This window comes from Uranotaenia lowii, chromosome 3 (assembly GCF_029784155.1).
Source record: "Uranotaenia lowii strain MFRU-FL chromosome 3, ASM2978415v1, whole genome shotgun sequence".
Lineage (NCBI taxonomy): Eukaryota > Metazoa > Arthropoda > Insecta > Diptera > Culicidae > Uranotaenia > Uranotaenia lowii.
Window position 1 is genome coordinate 85,619,914 of NC_073693.1, and position 25,155 is coordinate 85,645,068.

Consider the following 25,155-nt stretch of genomic DNA (forward strand, 5'->3'; position numbering starts at 1 on the left):
AGAAAAAAATCGAGAAAATGGTGTTTTTTTACCCGTTAGACCCAACCCCCCCCCCCCCCTTAAATATGAAATTAAATATTTGCTTTTAGTTCGACAGATTTAAATTCAATTGGAATGCTATCCAAACTAGACTTTTGTCAGTTAAACCGCAGAAGTATTTTTAGAAAATAAAATACCAAATGGTCCAAACTTTTCTTTTGAAGCATATAAAGGTCTTAAAAAATTTTCGTTTTTAATATCAAAGGGAAGCAAATTTTGTCTCTATTTGGAAGAACGAATGTTCCGAAGCAATGCAAATCAATTTGATCAAATAAGATTAAAATAAAATGTTCAAGATTTATCAAATGATGTAGCTATTCAATTTTGGTTGGTATTGTTCGCCTTGCATCATATCAATGTAAAATTAAGATTTCTTTAACCATTTCTTTTTATCTTTCCATTTTCAGATTTGATTTTGTCAAAAATTCTTCATAGGTAAAGCTCTGCTATTTAGTTATAAATAAATTTTATTTTTAGTGCAGCCCGCCGCAAAAAAATTAATTCAAATTGGTCCAAATTGTATAGCCTAAATCAGGGGTTGCTTACCCCTGATTTGGGCAATACAATCACATCTTATTAGCAGACTGTTCTGATGATTGTTTGTTAGATACATTTTTTTTTTAATTTATGAACTGATGAACCTTTCAACCCTATGAAAGATGAAATCAATCAATTACAAAATTTAAAAAAAACGATGTTCATACAATTTGAAATGATTACACCCCTGCCTCGTAGGGCTTTTGGCTCCCATCATCGGTCAGTCAGGAGAAATAAGGAAAAGAATTTAACGATTGATCCGATTTCAAAATGTACCTTTGCCTAGTCCATCCCCCATTCAAGGGGTTGTTGGATTCGTCGTTTATGCGACTTGCGAACGAGTTGCAGATGGGTGGTTGGGCAGCAGAGTGACTATGTAGTGAATAAGTGAATCGGAACCTGCGAACCCGGTACTGAAAGGATGCGTGTGTTCCTCCTTGAAGGATTGATTCCTCAGATGAGGATGTTTCAAAACTTAAAATTTATGGCTGGGTGCAATAGTATTCTAAGTTAAACAAAAAGTTATTTTTTTTTCAACTCAATAATTTAAGATGGGTGCTGGTGGAAGATTTTTTTAATTAATTAATTTGGCGATGGCTTATGCAACACTTCGAAAGGAATCAATGCTTCGAGAAAGCTCAATCGCCTTTTGGGCGCTTCGAAGCTTCCAGATTTAAGGGAAGCTTTCGCTGTTGCCACCCTGGGAAAGTATCGGGTGCCCCATGTGCAAATCCTGCTGCTCTCTCGTATTGCGTGGGTGGCGGTGCTTCATCATCCTTTATATCGGCAAACGACCAGCTGAAGCTGACGAGGGCCTTCGATTTTTGGGCATCTTCTCCCAGATTCCCGGGAAATGTTAGAAAGAGATGTGCGGTAGCCTTTTTCGTCGGTGCGTCGAAAGGTTTAGTGGGTCCCGGAGACCGATGGAGGAGTGCGGATGCAAAGCAAATACGCTTTTTCGGAACGGCCATCCTAGAGAAAGGCGAATCGACGACGACGACGACGATGGCCAAGGCAGGCACCATTTTTAATTAATTTAGAAAGAATTCGAATCTCGAACGGTGCCGCACAAGAACCCACTCACTCAGTTTGGCAGTCTTGATTTGTTGCCGGTGAAATGTCGGAAAAGTAAATTGAAGCCTTATGCGTTTCTGGAATGATCGAACCGGAGTAGGTTTTCCGTTTTTTTTTTTTTTTTTTCTAATTTCACTCTCTCTCCGCAAAAACCAAACCCGAACAAGAAGACAGACTTATGCCGACTGCAACAGACTCTGGTGCCACTCCAAAAGCAGCAGCAGCAGCCTTACTCAATGCACACAAAATTCTTCAGAATCGAAGGGGATCTCGATACTACATATTTGATCATTAATCTTAATGCACTACTGCACCGAATGCGAAATTTTAAGGGAAAAAGGAACCCCTAGGCACTTGGACTTTGATGCAAGAATATGCATGATGGCCGGGCCCAGGAATTTTACGGGTCCGAGGACGACGACGACGATGACGCAAATTTTCTCTGATGGCCATTCAGGAAAAGCAGCTTTAGTAATGAAGTGTTTGAGACCAGAGAGCCTTTTTTCCGATTCTTTCTTTTCAACTTCTCGAATTGCGAATGTCGTCGTCATTTGTCGAGTTGTGGTGCTTTGAAAATCAAATGGCATCCTGGCAGCGAATGTTGGATGTTGTTCGCATTCGCAAAATTCAAAGTTCGGTTTCTTTTTTCTCGAGGAGCGTTTCGAATTCAAATGCATTCTCCAAAACGCCTGAAGGTATTCAGCTAGATCGTCTACAATTCGGAAGAATGTATCTTGTTTGGGAAATAGCGGAACCTTGAGTAATGCTCTCGATAGTTTTCGAATTCAGTCGGTGACAGAATTATCGAGCTGGGAAGAAAGGGTTTTAAGTTCATAAAGCCCTTCCGCAGAATGGGGATTTAAAATTAACAAGTTTTCTGTGATGCTGCAACAAGATTATGATTTTTGAAGCTTTTTTTCATCAAAACCTTACCAAAAAAGCACTTCGAAGATCCCTCAGGCCTAGATCAATGAGACATTGGTTCAATGCAGCCTGCACTTTAAAATGCCTAGGAACTTAAAATACATAAAACTTGTACATCAAAAATTTTGAGGTTGATGGGACATAAAATTGACGTAGTTAGAAAAATTATTGGTTTCAACAGTTTTTTTAAATTTACAAGAGCCTGCGATTTTCACCCTACTAACAAAAAGGGGTAGGTTGCAACAAACTTTGTTTTTAAGGAAAAATCAAATGAAAACGTTTGAAAATTTATAGTTTTTGATTAGTGATGTCATAACGCATGAAGCAACAATTGCAGGACATTTATTTATTTTTATTTTTTGGAATTGAATTTTACAATTTATCTGTCAAAAGTATGTTTACAGAAAAAGCATAAGGATGCTGCATACATTTAGGGGTAAAAAATACTACAATTTTTTTTTTGCTAGCTGAAATCATAAAAAATTATGTTTGGATGGATGAAATTTGTTAATGACCAAACGCGCGATTCAAAAGCATCATATTCCAACATACGGAACCGAGATTTTATAGGTGAATCTTTGATTTACATTTTGTGCACTTTAGCCCAGACCGGTAGCTGAATTATAAAAATATTTATTAAACAAAAAATTTGGTGATTATCCGAAAAATGTATATACATCAACAGTGTTGGTATAGGATGATAAAAGCTATATAAAGTTAGAAGATGATATCATTAAACCAATCCGTCATACTGGGTAAAGCTTTTAACGGCATCGAAAAATGTAAGTATTTGCTCGATTTTTTAAATTTTCTATGAGAATCAAAAACTGTAAAAAGCTATCTCACGATGTGAGAAACTATATCATCATATTCTTTTTTTATCATTACATAATAATTTTATTTTATTATATATTTATATATAAGTTCCCACTCTTTGCAAGGGGGGGGGGAGGTGGCCTCTTAAACAGAAGAAACATGTTTGAATAACTCGAGAACCGATCATGGAAATGGAATGGTATGGGAGTTAATTTGGTTACGAGAAATGGTTGGGTACCCCCTCCTTCCAATGAGGAAGTAGGAAGCGGGGCGGGAGTTCCCATATAATTTTTCGCTAAATTCGAGAACTAACCAACAAATGGATCCAAATTTGGCATGCGAGAATATATGGGTAGGAAGAATATTTTAAAGATAGGTTCAGAATTCTTCTTCCTTTCAGTGTGGAGATAAAAAAGGAGAAGGGGCCTCCCATACATTTTTTTTGCAAAAGTCAAGAACTAATCAAACAAATGGAAGCAAATTTGACATGGGTGGTAATTTGAGCACCAAATATATTTCTATGATTATTTGGGACTCCACTTTCTTCGATCGGGAAGATACAAAAGGGAGGAGCGGGACTCCCATACAATTTAATACATTTTTCTACAAACTTATCATGCCAATGAATCCAAATTTCTCGTAGGAAGGTATAAGGCTACGAGTCAAGTTTCTACTATGTTTGAGACTGATCTGTCCTTCCACTAAGGGAAAAGAAGGGAGGGGGGAAGGGGTTTCCATTTTATGCATAACTCGAGAACTAATTGAACAAAAATACCAAATTTGTCATGGAATTATATTTTTTTATATTTTTCGACACCCTCCCTCTCTCAAGAGGGAAGGAAGAGGGATATTTTCAATATTTTTGGATCACTCGAGAACTTATTATTCAAATAAAAAACCCGATTTAATACACTTGACAGTGGATTGTAGCCTTTCTTACAGCCTATTAATTATATTTGGATACATATGGAACAAAATGAATTATGAATTATGATTAAGGAATTTCATACGCAGTAAATCCTACACTCAGAAAAATACTATTATGTATGCCATAAGATTCTCTTATGAAGTGTCTTATGACGCGAATGAATTCTGAAGATGAACGCCTACTGCAATGAGAGGTTGTTGCTTTTCATAAGAGATTCTTATGGAAACAATAAATAACTTTCTAATAAGAATAATTCAAGATATTTCATGCTGAAAACATTCACTTTATTGTTGGCCAAATTTGTTTAAAGTTTAATCATTCATGGTCAACATCAGCAGCGCATCAACAGACGGCTCCATCAAAGTTTTTTTTTTGCCGCATCTTGATCTTCGACCTTGCGTTTTTGCCGACCAGCTTGCTGAAAAGTAAATGGATAATGTATTTTAGTTTATTAATATATTAAGCGTTCACACCAAAAACATCAAATCGAACTTACCATTCCGGAGATAACAATTACATTTAACATTGAAGCAAAACTATAATATCTATGAACTGGCGATTGCTTCGTACTGTTAGATGATGAAAAAAAAACTGATGCAATGAATGAATGTGTTCATAATTTTTTCACAATGCCGTTTCTTCTATTTTTCATAAGAACGTCGTATGACAATTGAAATAATTTCATAAGACTCTTATGAAACATTATTTTACACTCTAAAAAGTGGTTCATAAGATGAATCTTATGAAAATTATAATAACAATTTGCCTGAGTGTAAGAAAACTAAAGAAATTAAGATTCAAAGTTTTTTATAGGATAAAAGTATTATTCTATAATCCTAATTTTCATATCAATACATAACATTATTTGCAACTGGTTGGAGATTTTTGAATGACTGAATTCTGGAATATCTTGTTTGATTCCGTTTCTATGACATTGAAATCTAACTCAATTTACTCCTTTTGGAGTTACAGCATTTGGTAACTTCAAAATGGGAGGTATAAAAATTAAGGATACATTTTGATCTATTTTGTCATTGTTTTTTTCAATTTTGTCAATTTTGTGTTTGGTCAACCTGGTTGAAATGGTTAAATCGGACAGTTTTTTTCTGTTTTTTCAACATTGTCAATTATAATTATTAGCTTTTCAGCTTTATATGCATGTTCCAAAAAAAAACCCAAATGCTCTAAACTCTACTATTGAGGACTTGGTGGCGCTACTGTTTGGTTATTATCTTTCATTGGCTTATGCATGTGAGAATTCGGATTGACTCCCAAGCCGTCATCGTTCTAGCTAGACACCAACTCCAACAACAACAACAACGCAACAATTGCACAGGTTGGTTCAATGCGAACGAAAAGTTTTCATCGCACAACGGTAGATCTGAAAAGAGAATCTGAAAAGGGAACAAAAAAACTAGCCCGAGAGCTTAAAGCTCGAGAGGATTCTGAAGCATTTGTCTTATTGGATTCAATTTGCTTTCGCGGGCGAAATTCTCTCCTGTCGTTGGTGCTTAGAAAAAAGTTTCCTGAGCACGAACGGCACATGAGAAGATGGGATGGTGTTCATGCATAGTCCGCGTCCCCGTTTCGTTTTCTCCTTCTCCAAGAAGTGCTTGAGAATCTATCCTTGGGCGATAGATGGGATTTACAATCACTAGCGAAATATTGCGTTGTAAGAGTTAAGTCCCTATGGCAAAGGTTGATAATTTCGGGGTTGTACCCCTTGATGAAAATCATCCTTATGTTTAATAAATTGGAGCTTCGGTTCCAAAATTTTTGGATTGGTTCGGTTTTAGGCTGAACCATTGAAATTAAATACTAAATATTGTCCGGGACATCTTAAAACTGTCGTCTTGGTCCCCCACGGTTTCTGTCACGATGACATCAAACCTGAGTGGGAGTGAAGCCTGTTTGTTCTCCCTTCCACACATCGACAGATGTATACTTTCAGATAGCAAGCGCGTATCTATGACGTCACGTATAATTTGACGTCATATTATCGATAATCTTGATATTAATGATTGCTGGTTGTGGCTAACAAGCCAAACTGACACGTTTTTTGGAGTGATGATTTGATGATAATTTCTATGAAAATTTATTTTTCAAACTATTTTGTTTTTTTTTCTTTCTTTTATACATTGAAGAGGGAAAAAAATCAAATTTTTTAAGACAAAAATCATTTTTATTCTACTTTCCAGTTTCGCAAAAACGTGTTGACAAAGTTTACAAAAAATCACACCAATACACACAAATACACTGACATCGACAGAACTCGTCGAGCTGATTCGATAGGTATCTATAAAGGTATATCTAAGACCCATAATTAATGATCTTCCAAATCGACCGATAACTATACCTTTCTGTAAGAAAGGCAAAAACATAAGGTACTTGAGAAGATTTTTTTTCTATTATTATTCAAGACTTCTCCCTCTTTTATCTGATTCAATAGGAAGGGGGAAGGGGAGCTCCCATACATTTTTATTCAATAACTCGAGTGCCAATCTAGCTGAACAGCAGTAACAAATTGGAAAGAGTATTTAAAAACAAGAAATATTTCTAAGATTATTTGGTTCCCCTTTCGGGATAGGAAATAAAAGAGAGGTATCATACGTTTGTTTTGATGAATTCAAAACTCATCAAATAAATTTAAAGAAATTTTACAGGGGAGATTATAGGCGTGGCACTAGAAATGAAAAACCAATTTCATCTTCCAGTGGGGGATAAGAGAGGGAAAAGGGAGCTTCGCACAATGTTTTGTATAACTTGAGAACTTATCCAACAAATGGAACCATGAAATTTGAGATTCCATACAATACAAATCCGGGAATGGGGAGGTTTTATCGCACACTTTTTAAAACTTTTCAAGCAATAGAAACCATATTAAACCATATTTTCAAGATTCAAAACCTTTTCTTCTGTCAGAGGAGATACGGAAATTATGTATAGTATAGCTCGAAAATTTACCAAGCAAATGGAATCATATGTGAAATGTGAAAAATAATGTTCTGGCAGTTCGTGGGCCCTCCCCACATTGCATGGGAGAAAGGAAAATAAAAACGAGTTTCTAAAATCAAAGTTTTAAAACAAATATTGAAACACTATTTCAGATCAAGTTAAAAAAATAAATCATTTCAGAGAATCTAATCTTCTATGTATTCTTATAATAATTTTATGTGAAAGCTTTCATTGTAAAGAAATCGGAAATTTATTTATATGGAAATTATTTTGACACAATTCATTGATTTTAGAAGGTGTAGCAAAGCACACCGGTTCAGCTAGTATTACAATAAAAATTGATTAATTACTGTGGTATACAAATGTTGCATTCAACTTTGCTGTTGCATGATGCACCGGTATCATACAACGCATAAAGGGCTTTTTCCCAAGAATATGATAAATCACGGTTAACTAAAAAAAGTTATTTCTAAACTCTCACAATCATCACGAAAAGGCACTTATATTGAACCCATGGCCGTAGAAAGGGGGGGAGGGGTGTTTCGGGGTTAAACTCCCACCTATGAGGGTTCAGAAAAAGCAAGCAAGGTATCCTACCCTACATCCGAAATTTTTGTAAAATTTCTATCATTAATCACTAATCGTACTTCCATAGCCAGAACTTATGTCTGATCCCAAAGAATAATAAAAGAGTTTTATTATTCTTCATATCTTTGTTCATGTTTTGCATTATTTTAACATCAAAATAATGAAATTTCCGAATACATAAATTGGTTTGGCCTACCACGGAGCAGAGAACGCAGAGACATCTGGAACACAGGAACAGACGAAACGTGGACCACCAGTACCATACGTTTCAAATGGGGAATATCGTTGGAAGCATGCTGAGAAAATGCTCCTTGATGAAGAAACTGCACGTTACGTGAAGTAACTTCACGAATCACTGGGACCATTCTTCAAAGGCTGGAAATGATATATTTTGTACACAGAAATCACAAAACCTGAACAGAAGTATTTTGAAGAATTTGATGAAATAAATAATTGGATTTAAAGATTCTAAGGTTTTCTTTTTCTAAGTTTAACTTTTTTGGATTTCAGTGCACAATCATTTCTGGTCATCGACCAAGGATAAAGCGTCTTTACTCGCTCTTGAAAATGAAAAAGAAAATCGAAAAATATTAGTAGATTATAAAACCTTTCGAGGTATGTTTAGATCTCGAAAGGTTTTATCAAAAAATTAAATTTAATAATAGAAATGAACTGTTACTGATGTGTGGCATTTCCAATGCATGTTAGAATTTTTATTTAAAGAAAAAAATGTACACAAATTACGATTTCACTAAAAAAGTAAGCTTTTAAAAATTGTAAGTCTTGATGCATTTATGCATTTAACTATTTATCTTCCAAAAAACTTAAAGCACGAGTAAAAAATATTAACGATATTTATCTTTACGCAGCAGGAGACGTGCTAAGAGAGACGTTTGAATATAAAACGAAAAGTTTTCTTTTCCCTAAATCAAACCCAATGCCTTTCTAGGTAAAATGACAATTTTTCTTCATGATTTTTTAAATGTACAACAATCGATGAAGTTTTTAATTGCTAGGACATTTTTAGGTTAATTCCCTCTCCCGTGAATTGCTGAACGTCCAGCAGCTGTTCTCCCAGATGCCATTCGTCACCATCCCTGAATCACCTCCTTCGACAACACTCCCCCACCAAACTCGACAGAAGTATTCAATCACAGCAATCCACTAAACACAAGGCATCACCAAGGCAGAAAAACCCATAATTTTTAGAAGCATTCGAAACAACAACAACGCGTCGTATCAATGGCACGTACAGAAAGGAATTTTTTCTTCCAATACAACTTTCTCAAACTCAATTATAAAAAAAAAATAGTCTTAAAATTATATACCTTCAAATTAAAAAAAACACTCTTTCAGGGCATGTGTAACTGAACATAAGATTCGAAAAATAACATTCACAATCGCGGGGCAGTTTTTTGCCTTTGATCCCCAGGTGCTAAGTGTCCAGTAATAACAAGGTCACGATCGACGACGACGAGCTAGAGATAGTCTAAGACTTTGTCTATCTCGGCTCACTGGTGACCGCAGACAATGACACCAGCCGTGAGATCCGGAGGCGAATTATCAGCGGAAGTCGTGCCTACTATGGACTCCACAAGCAACTGCGGTCAAGAAGACTTAGCCCTCGCACGAAGTGTAACCTGTATATGACGCTTATTAGACCGGTTGTTCTTTACGGGCACGAGACATGGATATTGCTCGAGGAGGACCTGCGTACACTCGGAGTTTCGAGCGACGAGTGTTAAGAACCATCTTTGGCGGCGTACAGGAGAACGGAGTGTGGAGGCGAAGGATGAACCACGAGCTCGCGCGACTCTACGGCGAACCCAGTATCCAGAAGGTGGTGAAAGCTGGCCGGATACGCTGGGCGGGACATGTTGCGAAAATGCCGGACGACTGTCCTGCAAAACAGGTGTTCGCTACGAATCCGGTAGGAACAAGACGAGCGGGGGCGCAACGAGCGAGGTGGTTAGACCAAGTGGAGCGTGATCTGGCGAACGTGGGATGCCCGAGGAATTGGAGAACGGTTGCCATGGACCGAGTGAATTTTAGGAATTATGTTCGTCAAGTTATGTCGTGAGACGGAATACTATGTAAATAAATAATCCGTCAGGCAAATGAATAAACATGTGCCTGAAGTTTTTTTGTACTTTGTTCATATGAACAATTAAAATGTTTAAAATTTTTCGCGAAAGCGACGTAAAAAAACGCGTGCGTTCCGAACCGATCACCGCCTACTTCCCGAAATATTTGTCAAATTTTTATGTTTTTTTGTAATTTCTTTATTTGAACCGGTTCAGACCTTTAAGTTTGACGGAGCCAACATCGAGGTTTTGTATATACAATGATTGCTGAAATCTCTTTTACAATGATGTTAGGACAAGAAGAGAATAGAAAAGAAAAGTTTTTACAGACGAAGATCGATAGCTTTTAGGAAAAGATAAATTTCGGACATATAGCCAAAGTCCATCGCAGCCAACACATCTCTAACTGGAACAGGGGTTTGTCTACCTTGGGCCCGTAGAGAACCTTCTAATTTCGCTCTAGCGACATAATGGACTACACACGACCAAACAACATACTCGATGTCGTGGTAACCTTGGCCACAAACACACAGATTGCTGCCAGCTAGATTCCCACGAAAGAGTAACGCATCCAAGGCACAGTGATTGGACATGAGACGAGAAAATGTTTTAATAAAATCTCGACTCAAGTCCAACTTCCTGAACCAAGGCTGAAGGCTAACCTTTGGGATAATCGAGTGGAGCCACTGACTCAACTCATCTTCGTTCCATCTACGCTGCCAGTCGACAAAGGAATTTCTTCTTACAAATTTTGATGATTGAATAAGGTTATTCTAGAGTAACAATCTTGGCTCAGAATTGATGCCGTAACTTGTTGATAGAAGTTCAGTTCTGAATATTAAATGTTAAATCAGCAGAGGTCGGCATTAAAACGCTATTCACTAGTTAGTTCCCTACATTTTTGTTTGAATATTTATTCTTCAACTTTATTTTTGGAGAACTTACGGCTCAAAAAACTTTATCACTTTATAGAAAATTACATTCATCAGCATTTTCAATAATTTCAATAATTTCACCTAGTGGTGTTTGTTTATCCGTTTTTTCAACAGAAATTCCGTAAGAAAATAAATTTGTCAACAAAAAAGTAGCGGACTAATTAGTGATTGGCGATTTAACGCCAGACACTAGAAATAAGCATGTATCAGCATTCTTCCTTGACTGATTACTTGTGGTGACGTTTTACTATCAGCTAGTACAAAAGTTTGGTGAAAAAATAAATGAAAACGATAATTATCTAACAAAAAACGGAGCAGAAAATTTAGCGATTTGCGCTTTAATGCCGAACAACTTAAATGAGATTGATCTAATTTCGGGGGCTTTTGTTCCATATACAGTAGTTTTTCGAATTTATCACTGTTCGATTTTATCAATACTCGCGAAATTCACGCTCGATTTTATCACGGCTATTGTTTCGATTTTATCATGCTTTTTTAGAAATCATTCTGAAACCATTTCCAGGACCTTAATTTTCGTTGAAAAGCGTAGAGCGTCTTTGTTCATGATATTTTCTATGGTATTCAATAATATGAAAATGCCATTGAACTGCATTATTTAAGCTGTAGTGTTTAAAATCGTTATTTGAATTTAGAAAACACTTGTAATAATCGACTTAAGTATTTAAACGTCACGCTTATGCTAGTGTTGTTTTTTGTGCTTGGTTAGCCGCTCTAAAAAGTAAACTTTTTTGGATATGCAAATCCTATAAAGATGTGGGTGAATTTAAGCGTTTTTAAACGAGATAAGTGTCTCTTATTTCTTTGTTTAATTTGTTTATTTGAAAGGGTGGTCCAATTAACTCTGATTGGACAGTCATTAGTATTGTCTGAATGAATAATTTTTGAAGATCAAAATGTAATTCTGCTAGCTTTGTCTTAAAATATGTAAAAAGTATTAAGATTTGTGTTTTTCTACATATGAAAAACAAAGAATTTTCTGCCCATAAACCAAATTTTAAGAAACACACTTTGAAAGTTTAAGTTAAGCAAATTTCAAAATATTTTCGAAAAGGTAAACTTTTTAGTTAATCAAAGGTGTAAAGATAAAAATATAGAACTTTGAAATTTACAAAAGAAATTTTTTTTTTATGCATTTTTCATTGAACTCTTTTTCCAAATCGACATAAGAGATAACGACTGTTAAATTTCCATAAAAACAAAATAATTCACTTTATTTCAGTTTTATTTCAAGAAAAATCTTTAAAATGATATAGAGAAGAATAATTTGAACTAAAATCGATCCTTTATGTTTAGTAATCTTTGATTATTACATCTTATTATCAAAATTTATTGATACAAAACGTTTCCACTACTGGAAACATTATACATTATTGATAAAAGACAGTAAAAATACTTTTTACACTTTAATTTTGAGTTTCGCCAAATTCATGGTTTCGCCATATTCACGGTGAATTTTTTTTTTGGCCGTGATAAAATCGAAAAACTACCGTAATTAAAATCAAAATTGTATTTCTATTAATTTCGGATTCTGTCAACAGTTAAAAATTCATTAAAGTTCAGTTCGGTTCATCATTAGAAATAAGAAATGAACAAAGGTTTTAATCCCTGGTTCAAATTCGCTTTTGCATTTCATTTATAATTTGAATAATGCTTTCCGGGACTCATATAAAATTTCAATGTTTAGGTCATTATTTTCTGAAAAAAATCCAATTCATAGCTCATGAAATCAAATCAATTATTTTTTTTTGTATATTTCAGAAATCGTATTGAAATTCAGATACTTTGAATTTGGAATTCAGGTTCTGAATCAAAGCAATCGAAGATTCCGTTTAATTCAACCATGGTATAAGAAAAAATCAGATACTGTTATTTCGTAAGCTAACGAAATACCGGTATTTGAGTTTTTCTTATACCGTGGTAAATTTAAAAAGAATCTACCGATTGCCTTGATTCAACTGAATTATTCAACAAAGTAGGCTAACAACACATATAAGAGTGAAATCAGGTTCATTATTCTGATTCAGAATTTATATTCAAAATTCACTACTTGATTTTTAATTTTACAATCATGATAAAAACATTAACATGACTATTTCCTTGAGGAATCAAAACACCGTCCGTCTTACCCGACTTTCCTACTTGGGGATTTTTTTTTATTATCTGACAATTTGCGCCGGGGGTCTTCAGATTTTCCCCAAAATTGAAAATTTGGTTCATTTTTGCGACTTAAAAACACATGTATTTTTTCAGATTTCTAACATTTTTATTTTTTGAGTTAGCTTCGGTTAGATTTTTTTGTAAATAAAAAATGACCATTTTTCAAAGCTACATAACTCTGTTGTTTCTCAACGGAAATTATAAAATAGCACATCAAAATGCATTGAAATTTTATCAGCTTTCCAAATAGAATAGTTGAAAAAAATTAAATAATGACCTTCAACATGAAAAGTTGTAAATAAACTTTAAATGGCGTCTAAAAGTACCGTCTGCACCACCGAATATTTTGCAAAAAATACCATTGTATAGCTCGATTCATGATGCAACTTTCATCTGAAGACACCAAAGTGGGCCATTAACACCTTGAAGAGTTATGAAAGAAATAATGACAATAAATCTCTATTTTTGCATCGAAATCAAACAATGGTCGAACAACTGCACTCACATATAGAGATAGCGCGCACTTCTAACAATATGGAAACAAAAGAACTTACCAAAGCAGGTAAAAAACACTACTTTTTCGTGCTTTGTAGAGTGTTTGCAGAAAAACTGACTTTAAATTTGAACCAAAATTCTGAGTATCGTATTGTTTAAGTGATATAACTAATAATGGGAATGTTGCTTTTACAACCTGGTCATATGATATATAACTTATTAATTTTTCGATCAAAGATCATTGTGAAGCATAATCAATGCCAATAGTAGAAGGTTCAGTCCCTGTGTTTGGGTTCACAAAAATGTGATTAAAAAAATGAAATATAGACGTGCTTTACATAGTTTTTATATCGGGAGCTAAGCACTGGACACCAAAATCCTTTCCCATTGATCAAAAAAGTATGAGAAAGTGGCACAAATGTTGTAGAAATAATCAAACAGCTCAGGGCTGGCCAGGCTGTAAAATGATGAAAATATGATACTTTTACCGTATTCGTTTTCTACATTCGCCCAGTTTGGAGGTTTACCATACTACAGCGAACATAATTCGTCGTAAGTGTTTTGCTACCTCGATCGCTCACACACGAATCTTCAGTGTTCCACCGTCCATTTTAAATCAAATCTGGGGAATTACGGATGCAAAACTTAGCGCATAAGCTTCTAAAAATGACAGTAAAATGTGCATAACTTGTTGTGACCTGGTGCAAAACTGGGTATAAACGAATACGTTATTAGATTTTTGGATATAACATGAAGTCAGTTAAGCTGCAACAATCTACCGCCCCTTCTTTCATAACAGTCCCATATACAAAAATAAGCAAGCGAGACAATCAGCTTTTTCTGTTTTGGAATATATTTTTAAATTGTGACCACCACTTTCAGCATAGACGAAAATCGTTTCTAGGTTGTCATGATAAATCGTTAGGCCTGAAATTTTCGAAATTGGGTTATTGGTAAGGTCGAGAGCACCATTTTTATTCATTATGGGACTGTTAATCGACCATATTTGAAACCTTTTTCGAATCTACTAGCATAACAGTCCCATACAAAATATATTTTTCTCACCAAGCTACTTTCTAAGACTTAAATTTGATCATTTTTGAACTTCTAAATGCAATTGTCAGAAAAAGAAACATACTTTTGCAAAAAAATATCATGAATTCCACATTGTAAGTTGAATCTTTTTACGATTTTTTATTGCATCCGATAGTTTTTCGCTCAGAAAGTCATTCCTAAGAAAGTCAGACCTGCCTTCGAAAACTAGTGTGCATCATTCGACATCAAGTGAGTTAAAAAAATGTTTAAATGATTCAAAGCAATAAACCAAAGACTATTTCGCCGAAAGAAACATTTCATATAGGACAGCCAAGAATTGATATTTTTTTTCGAAATTTCTAGAACAAAACCTCTTTTTTTAGTCTTTTATGTTGAAGCCTTATGTTGACCTAAAATGACGAAAATTCATATGGGACTGTTATGCGAGTAAGGGCAGTCTGAAAAGGACGAAAAAATAGTGTTTTTACCAGCTTTGATAAGTTCTTTTGTTTCCATGTTGTTAGAAGTGCGCGCTATCTCCATATGTGAGTGCAGTTGTTCGACCATTGTTTGTTTTCGATGCAAAAATAGAGATTTATTGTCATTATTTCTTTCATAACTCTTCAAGGTGTTAATGGCCCACTTTGGTGTCTTCAGATAAAAGTTGCATCATGAATCGAGCTATACAATGGTATTTTTTGCAAAATATTCGGTGGTGCAGACGGTACTTTTAGACGCCATTTAAAGTTTATTTACAACTTTTCATGTTGAAGGTCATTATTTAATTTTTTTCAACTATTCTATTTGGAAAGCTTATAAAATTTCAATGCATTTTGATGTGCTATTTTATAATTTCCGTTGAGAAACAACAGAGTTATGTAGCTTTGAAAAATGGTTATTTTTTATTTTCAAAAAAATCTAACCGAAGCTAACTCAAAAAATAAAAATGTTAGAAATCTGAAAAAATACATGTGTTTTTAAGTCGCAAAAATGAACCAAATTTTCAATTTTGGGGAAAATCTGAATACCCCCGGCGCAAACCCGTCAGATAATAAAAAAAAATCCCCACTTTTCTCATATATTCCAGAATGAGAACAGAAAACTGGAAGATAGTTTGATAATCCCACTCAGATGAAAAAGAACGTTTAATTCACCTGGATTATCTCGTAACCATTACTAATATAAAGTTTTAGAACTCTGTAAACAATTTGAAAAATCTAAAAAAAATCCATGCTTTAAACTTCTGCATCTATTTAATTTTGTATGATGATAAGAAACACATCAAGAATATTACGTTACAATTATGTACAATAATATTGAACACACGTATGCCGTAGCCAAAAACTCGCGTACATAAAAGGTATGTTCAATTGGGCCTGATAAGGACTTTTGATCAAAAAATCACAAAAAATCAGCCTGATCCTGTTTCACGTAAAGCAACATAAGTCATACAGATGTGCAATCTAATAAAGGCAAATGAGCAATTGGATGTCTGCTAATGATAGCAAGTTGCTAACCATCTCCACAATGTTGTATCCGGTTCTAAAATGTCATCTCTTCCATACTAAATAGCATATCTAGCTCCTGGAAAGCATTCCATTTGACCCAACTCTTCTTCATTGGCAAGTTAGGCAGTTCAACTATCACTCCATTGAGTGCTCGGTCGGGTTTGCTGCCGCGCGCGCTAAAAATTCAATCAATCAATTTTGCAAAAACTACCGGTCCCCAGGAATTGACGTTCCTAGTTGAATCAATGATCATTTTACATATACAAAATATACATGGTAATATTTGCCGAAAACCAATGTCAGATGTATCGGGGACGATAGCAAGTGAGAACGGATGTTTTACTAATAGTTTGTTTTGATGGTATGTATAGAGCCTACCTTCCCTGTCACCGGTTTCCCCCCATCTGACGGAACTCCTCACGTATCCATCCATCCTTGGGGCCATCATCGATGGGACTCTTCACGATAAGAGATTCACAGCATCACGATGGGTAGTATGATTCCGCTTCCAGATTTCGGGATAGTAGCTACGTAAACCGGGATGAAGCTTCCGTGGGTTTGGGGTTGAGGGTAACTGCCTCGTGCCAAGCAATGACTACAGGAGGATGAGCAGGCCATGATGAAGGTTGGTCCTAATGGAGAAGAGAAATAAATTTGTGATTTGATTTGAAACACCGGTGACTAGATCTACCGGGCTTACTGTGTTGCTTGCTTGCTTAATACTAAACTGTGCAAAACTTTCCTAGGCCTACCCAGATTTGGCTGTGTGCAGTTTTTGGGCCACGGGATGAAGATAGCAAAAGTGACTGGTTCGTTTTCCAACGAGGCTACTTTTTTTGGGAGGAGGTTTGACTTTAAAGGCCCGTCCTATCGGTACTTTTGTTGGTAATTGATCCCTGAAAAATTAATTTTGTATGCCCTTGTTATTTTATAAATTCAATCAAATTATTTCTAAACTAAGGGCTTCAACACATTCTCCTGACGCCTGATTCTGTGCCGAAGCTCCACCCATTTTACAATCACGCCTCACTACTAAGTTTATTTCTTCTAAATTTGGGCAATCAAATCGGTCAAGCTTTTCCAAAGCAACAACAGGAAGAAGCGAATCCCAAGCAAGCCGACTGGACAACTTACAGCCGCTTCGCCCCATGAAGGTTAAGTTAAGTTCACATAAAATTTTCTCAGTTTTTTGAATCTACCTACAAGTGTTAAAAAAATTTACACTGTTCTTAAACGGCTACGCAATCAGCTCAGAAAGGCACAGAAAGGCTTCTTAAAAAAATCAAAGAAGTCATTAGTCATATGAGGTTCATGGAGAATATTTTTAAAACCCTAAATGTTCTGTTCTACGGTCAACATATTCCACTACCATAAAAAAACTCAAATTAGTGAGTACGTAATGACTGCGGTTTCTCCGAATCGATCCTATACTTTACTGCTGGTTTCAAAATGGATAGTAGATCTAGAGCAAGGGTATTTGAACCTAGACTCAGGATCTGATTTTCTGTAGGAAACTGGCCAATAGTCTTCCAAGCTAAAGTTCAAGCAAACAGAAGAATACAGCTTAGCCTGCTTATGAGAGAAATATTGGTACACTTATGTCGTGATTTTTGCACTCCATTTTACCACATACAACACACCAGCCTCGAAACAACTTCAGATTCCCGTCTGTTGGATTTTCGAATTTCAATCAAAACACAACCGTTCCTGTCAACAACGTTTTGCAAACTGATTTTATTTCCTTTTTCTTTCCCTGTTACAGCCGTTTGTTTTCTCTATAGATTTCTCTTTTCCTCTCGCCGTTATTTTTCTCTTTTCGATAACGGCTCATTGCTGCGCCGTCAGCCTACCAGTGCAATCATAATTTATTTGAATATTTATCTCTCACGCTATGAAATTGTTACACCTAATAATTGTTTACACTATAAGCTATTGTTCCTACATCTTCCCTCTCCCCTACTCTAAATCAATACGATTAAAAAATGTTTTTGAATTATTCAGGGTTTTTTTAGGTTCCGATAAGAGCTTTTTGATGGATACTCTTAAGCTTCTAAAGAAAGATACACCATGATGTTCATTTGTTCAGTCTAAAAATGATATTCGCTAACTTCCTTATTGGAAACCTCTTTGAGTTTGTCCGTTGAAATGGGATGCTCAACCTTATCTTCTGTATAATCTCAACCTGGAAATAAGGAAATATTAATATTGGCATTTAAGATTATTTACAACAACCTCTGTTCAGAGTACATTATACCACCAATTGTTTACAGCTGGTAGTGATATTTTCCTGACTATTCCTTTAGTTTTGAACGCATCTCCACGGATGCAATCGCCACGGATAATGAATTCAGACCTAATAAGCTTCAAAATCGCATATCTTTCTGTTCCTTATTGGGGCTGATTTCAGTCGTATGAGAGTTTAACTCGTAGAATGCTGAACCTAGGGAAATATTTCGAAGACACTGCACATATCTTACCTGAAAACACTTCAGTAGCATGAAACAAATTATATTGGTGCTTTTAAGCCACTTGTATCTAAGGACTGAGCCATGAAATTGAAATATTTTTTTTTACACAGTCAATTCTGCTGTGATAGTAAACAAATTTTTCGAATCAGAATTGTTCATTGAGAATTGCTAGCTAAATCCCTGATTTTAAAATTCCTAAGTTTTTAGATCTTTGGTTAAAAAACATTTTTCCTTTCAATTAAACTACATACTGAGCCAAAATAAAATGTAATCATAAAAAGCTTGTTAATATCCGCGAAAATCTGAAATAAACAACCAAGTAGAATGAAATTGTGACAAGTACCTCATTGCCTCACAATTTAGACGTGTTGCTCCATATCAGTGAAAAAAAAATAAAATAAAGAGACATTGAATTAAGCTCATACATTGTTTTCTATCACACGTACTAGCAAAGTTTTTTTTTTAGATTTTTATCAGTTGTGTAAATTTTTTTTTATTTCTAAAAATCATAACTATGAACATGACGATAATTAGTGTAAGAGATGTATCTACCTATATACAAATTTTAATTTGCTTTCTTTATTTAAAGTTAATAAGTATGTTCAACCATATTGATTTAAAAAAAATTTAACCAATTAACATCTAATTATTTCCGTGCAAAAAAAATCTTGAACATGTATCTACTTTTTGATAACACCAGTAACACTGTAAAAAAATACGCGGATTTTTGATTTTTTTTTACATGGACTACAGAAAAAAAAAGTTAAATAAAAATTAATTTTTTATAGATATATTTTTTCACATTATTTCTTAAATTTCAATCCCCTGATTTCAACAAAAAACATTATGTATTCAGAAAAATATTCATAGAAAAACTGGTTTTCCCAAAATTACAGTATATGCGATATCATAAAATAATGAATTCAAATTACAAATTTTGCAGAATGAAAATAATTTTAAAGCGGAAATTAAAATTTTGTATTTGATATTTTAGAGTAAAAAAATAGTCTTATCACGATTTGGACTCCAACTTATAAGAAATGCACGCGAAACATTCAAGAGAGAAAAGTTTTCCTTCAGTCCTATTAAGATTAAAAAAGATTTTCTGTTGACTTTTAAAGATTTGTTCTTACTAGATTTTGATTTTATGGACATTTCACTTATGCTATTCGTCCTTATAAAATCTATAATTTTTTTTTTATACAATTTAATCTGATTTATTTAGAGAAAAAAACTACTGAAAAACACACTCACAATTCTAACATATTTTAATAATGACGCTGCAAAAAAAACTAAGAGATCTTACCATTTAACAGAATTAACAAATCCTCAAATGAAAATTGAATAAAGAAAGTTCTTTCAGTTGACCTTAGACATATATCTAATTACCTCCTTTTATAATAATAAGTCGTTGAAGGATAATTACACTAAGAATGAAGTTTGATGTCCTTGAAAGTTCTGGCGTCTGTTGAGTGTTTCTCCTCTGATAGCGTACGTTTTGATAACAAAAAAAAAACAACTTATTACGACGACCTTATGTTAAAGCGAAAAATAATTGTATATGTTTTGCCAAGCTTTTTTAAAAAACCTGAACTTCCTCTCCAGTCGTTCTTCCCTTGTATTAAGAATTGACATTAAATGAATAGACAAATTACCTTTTATAATATAGTTAGTAATCACTGTAGGCTTCAACTGAATTATAAATTTATTCAGTTTTGTTGCCTCCTATACTTTATTAAAAATCAAAAAAATATTTAAACACGTACTGCTCAAGGTTTTTCATTGTCAATTTAAATTACAAAAAAAATGAGGCCACAAATATTATGAACCAAAATTTTTTTTTAAACCATTTTATAGTAGTTAAAACATTATTAGTCACACGTGGCTTCCAGAAAGCAAATGCTGCCACACTAAAACGTTTCTTTCATCGTGCCAATAAAGTTGTTTTAAATGTTATTTTGCATCTTTCAATATTTTGGTATTTTTGGTCTGGTATTAAATTGACACCTTTTTTATTCCCACTCGATATGCTGCAAATCAAAATATTCGATAAAGCGCAACTCGCAGTAGTGTAGAATAAAGTTTTCTTTAATTTTTAATTTTTTCCACTTGATACTTCCACCAGCAATAAAATGCTTTCGTTAAAACACATTTGATGAAAAAAATTTTAATGCAGTGTCTATATTCCATTAATTTTAAGCTTTTATCAAATCATTACTTATTGTCACTCGGGGATTTTTGGATTAGAATACTGCTAATCTAAAATGTTTGATAAGTTACGCTCTTCGATGATTTTTAAATTATAATATTGCTTCAATATTTTTATTTCGATTCTCTTATTAATAAATTTCATTTGTTGCCACTTGATGCTTTCAGCAACGAAGTGCTTCCATTCTAAAGTATTTCATTTATTCACCAATCGATGGTATTATATTTTGGTATTTCCATTATTTGATTCTTTTTGTTGTTTTCTGCATGTTACAAATCTACGAATTAACTAAGTAAGTTGCCGTTCAAGATTCTCAGCCATAAAATCCTTCTGTTTTGATATGATTTATTTAATTGTGCCACCCGAGGCTATGATTTGCAACGATAAATTAATTTAGATTTTTTTTAAAATAATTTAAACATTTCTAGGTAATTTAAACCTAGTTTGTCGCCAATCTAAGTTCTCGACTCCAAAATGCTAATATTCTTGTAATGCATAATTCGTATTTAGCAATTTCAATTACCTATTTTTCGTTAGTTTTATGAAACATTATGTGTTGCCACTCGAGGCTTTCTGCATTAGAATGTTCGGATTCTTAAATATTTGGTAAGTTGGGCCACTCGAGGCTCTTCATTGTAATGGAAAATCCATGTTTTGGTATATTCATACAATAAATTTAAATTTTGTTGTTGCCACTCGTGGCTATTTGATAAATTTAGCCACTCGAGACTTTTTTACACTATTGTTCCATCCAATTTTGTCACTTCGTTTTTGAATTCATTTAAACTTGACTTGTTGCCACTAGAGGCTTCTAGCAGTAATATGCTTCCGTTCTAAAATATTCCATTAAATGTGCCACTCGAAGCTTTTTTGTAATGCAGAATTGATATTTGTATCATTAATTGTTGCCACTCGAGGCTTTTTGCATAAAAATGCGACCAATCTAACATTTGATAGGCTGTTACAGTTTTTTGAAAATTCATTTTTTTTTTAATTTTTAATTTCATTTAAACTTTATTTGTTGCCACTCAAGGCTTTCAACAATAAAAGTGCTGCCATTGGTATTTTCACCCTTCAGTTTTTAATTTTTCTGTTGCCACTCGAGACTGTTCGCACTAATGCCAATCTAAAAAAAATGATAAATTATGCCACTCGAGGTTTTTTGTTCTAATGTCGAACCCATATTTTGGTATTTCCATTTTTTCAATTTAAATTTGGTTTTTGCCACTCGAGGCTTTTTGCACTAATATGCTAGCAGTCTCAAATATTTGAATTTTGCGCCACTCGAGGCTTTTTACTATGTTGATCAATATATGTTATCTCTCTTTTTTCATTAAAACTTGATTCGATGCCACTCGAGGCTTTTACTATATATTTTCATTCAATATCATTACTAAATTTTTTAAATTTAAACTTAATTTGTTGCCACTCGAGGCTTTCAGCAAAAATTTGCTTTCACTTTAAAATACTTCAACAATTGCGCCTCTCGAGGCTTTTCGTTGTTGCCAAATTCATATTTGAAACATTATTTCTTGCCACTTAATTTTTTTAATTAAACTTTTTTTTGTTGCCACTCGAGGCTTCTAGCAATAATATGCTTTCACTCTAAAATATTTCATTAATTCTGCCACTCGAGGCTTATTGTTGTAATGCAAAATTAATATTTGTAACATTATTTGTTGCCACTCGAGGCTTTTTGCATAAAAATGCGGCCAATCTAAACATTTGATAGGCGGTTACAATTCTTTTTCTACTTTTTTAAATTTTTAATTTCATTTTAACTTCATTTGTTGCCACTCGAGGCTTTCAGCAATAAAAGTGTTGCCTTCAGTTTTTAATTTTTCTGTTGCCACTCGAAGCTGTTTGCACTAATGCCAATCTAAAAAAATTGATAAATTGTGCCACTCGAGGCTTTTTGTTGTAATGTCGAACCCATATTTTGGTATTTCCATTTTTTCAGTTTAAATTTTGTTTTTGCCACTCGAGGCTTTTTGCACTAATATGCTAGCAGTCTCAAACATTTGAATTTTGCGCCACTCGAGGCTTTTACTATGTTGATCAATATATGTTATTTTAATCACTCGTTTTTCATTAAAACTTGATTCGATGCCACTCGAGGCTTTTACTATATAATTTTATTCAAAATCGCTACTAATTTTTTTTAAATTTAAACTTAATTTGTTGCCACTCGAGGCTTTCAGCAAAAATATGCTCTCACTTTAAAAAACTTCAACAATTGCGCCCCTCGAGGCTTTTCATTGTTGCAAAATTCATATTTGAAAACTATTTCTTGCCACTTTAATTTTTTTATTTAAACTTTAGTTATTGCCACTCGAGGCTTTCAGCAATAAAATGCTGCCATTTAAGAATATTTTTGATATGGTTTTTTTTTTATCCTTTAATTATTTTATTTTATGTTGCCACTCGAGTCTTTCTGCATTAGAGTGTTACCAATCTGAATTTTTTGATAAATTGCGCCACTCGAGGCTTTCAATTGCAATGTACCTAGGTTTTAAAATTGTTGTCTAGGTTTTTCGATTTGGCCCTCAGTAATAAATTTAAATTTTTTAATAAATTCTCAAAACTATTGTTTTTCAAGGATAACTATTGCCACTCGAGGCTTACAGTAAAGCATAATGTTGTTGAAGAGATTTTTTTCTTATATTCTAAAACTCAAGGCTTTTTATTCATAACTTTCAAGTCGTATTGCCACTCGGGGCTTTTAGTTAATTTCAACTTTATTTTTTTAAATAAATTTTCAAAATTTATTTAATGTTGCCACTCGGGGCAACATTAAAATTGTTTTTTTTTGTACTGATAATTGTCGCTGCTCAGGCTTACAGTACAGCAAAGTTCTGCGCATTATGCGTTTTAAAACTTTTCCGCAACAGTTTTTTTTTTATTTTAAATTTTTTTTCGTGTTTTTAATCGAGACTTTGTATAAATTACATCTTTAATTTTTTTTTATTTATTTATTTATAAACTTTTTCCGCAACAGTTTTTTTTTATTTTAAATTTATTTTTCGTGTTTTTAATCGAAACTTTGTATAAATTACATCTTTAATTTTTTTTTATTTATTTATTTATAAAATTTTTCATGTTTTTGAATTGCATGATATTCTGACTTCTTAATCCGTCTTAATAGTTCTCGCAAAAAGAAATCAACTAAATTCAAATTTCTATATCAATGATTTTTTGACCGGTCTTATTAGTTCTCGCAACAAGAAATCAAGTTCATTTTATATATTTTTAAATTCTTAATCAGTCTTATTAATTATAGCAAAAGAAATCAAAATCATTCAAAGGTTATACAAGAAAATTCATTTTTTTAGTCTGATTTCTTAATCCGTCTTATTAGTTCTCGCAAAAAGAAATCAAACTGTAATAACTTTTACACTTATTGTAAAAAATATTTTCGTTTTCATGATTTTGTCAGCCTCATTGAGAAACAAAATACAAATTTCAAAACTGAAATTAAAATTATAAAATGTTTCCACCATTTTTAAAATTGACCTTTATAATTTTTCCAATATGCCAATATTGAGGCACAACCGTCATCTTTGCTTCTTCTTGCACAAATTATCACTCATCAAACACATCAAATAATCACTGGTATTAAATTCATCCAACTTTCTTTATCGTATGTAAGAATCCAAACCGTTGAATTGTTTCTAATTCTCAATATTCACATATTTGTCTTCCAATCTATTTTCAACTTTCCGCCATCTTGTCAAGCACAAATTATCACTCGTCAAAAAGTTAAAATAATCACTTCGGTCATCAATAGTTTATTTCCATTTCGATTGTTTGTGCAATATCTCGATAAGAGCTACTTACATGTTGGGAGCATCTGTTCCGCCACCGACGCTTGCGCCATTGTCGTGATTTTTGCACTCCATTTTACCACATACAACACACCAGCCTCGAAACAACTTCAGATTCCCGTCTGTTGGATTTTCGAATTTCAATCAAAACACAACCGTTCCTGTCAACAACGTTTTGCAAACTGATTTTATTTCCTTTTTCTTTCCCTGTTACAGCCGTTTGTTTTCTCTATAGATTTCTCTTTTCCTCTCGCCGTTATTTTTCTCTTTTCGATAACGGCTCATTGCTGCGCCGTCAGCCTACCAGTGCAACCAAAATTTATTTGAATATTTATCTCTCACGCTATGAAATTGTTACACCTAATAATTGATTTACACTATAAGCTATTGTTCCTACAACTTAGTATTTCAATGTTCTCTGGCAGTCAAGTTACTTTTAGAGCACCAATTGCATCATTGTGCGGAGAATTGAGAAGTGCCTTCCTATGGAACCAAAAGTCACGTTTTTACCTTAATAAAGGTTTTTAAAGTTATAAACTAGCTGGTCAAAGAGAAACA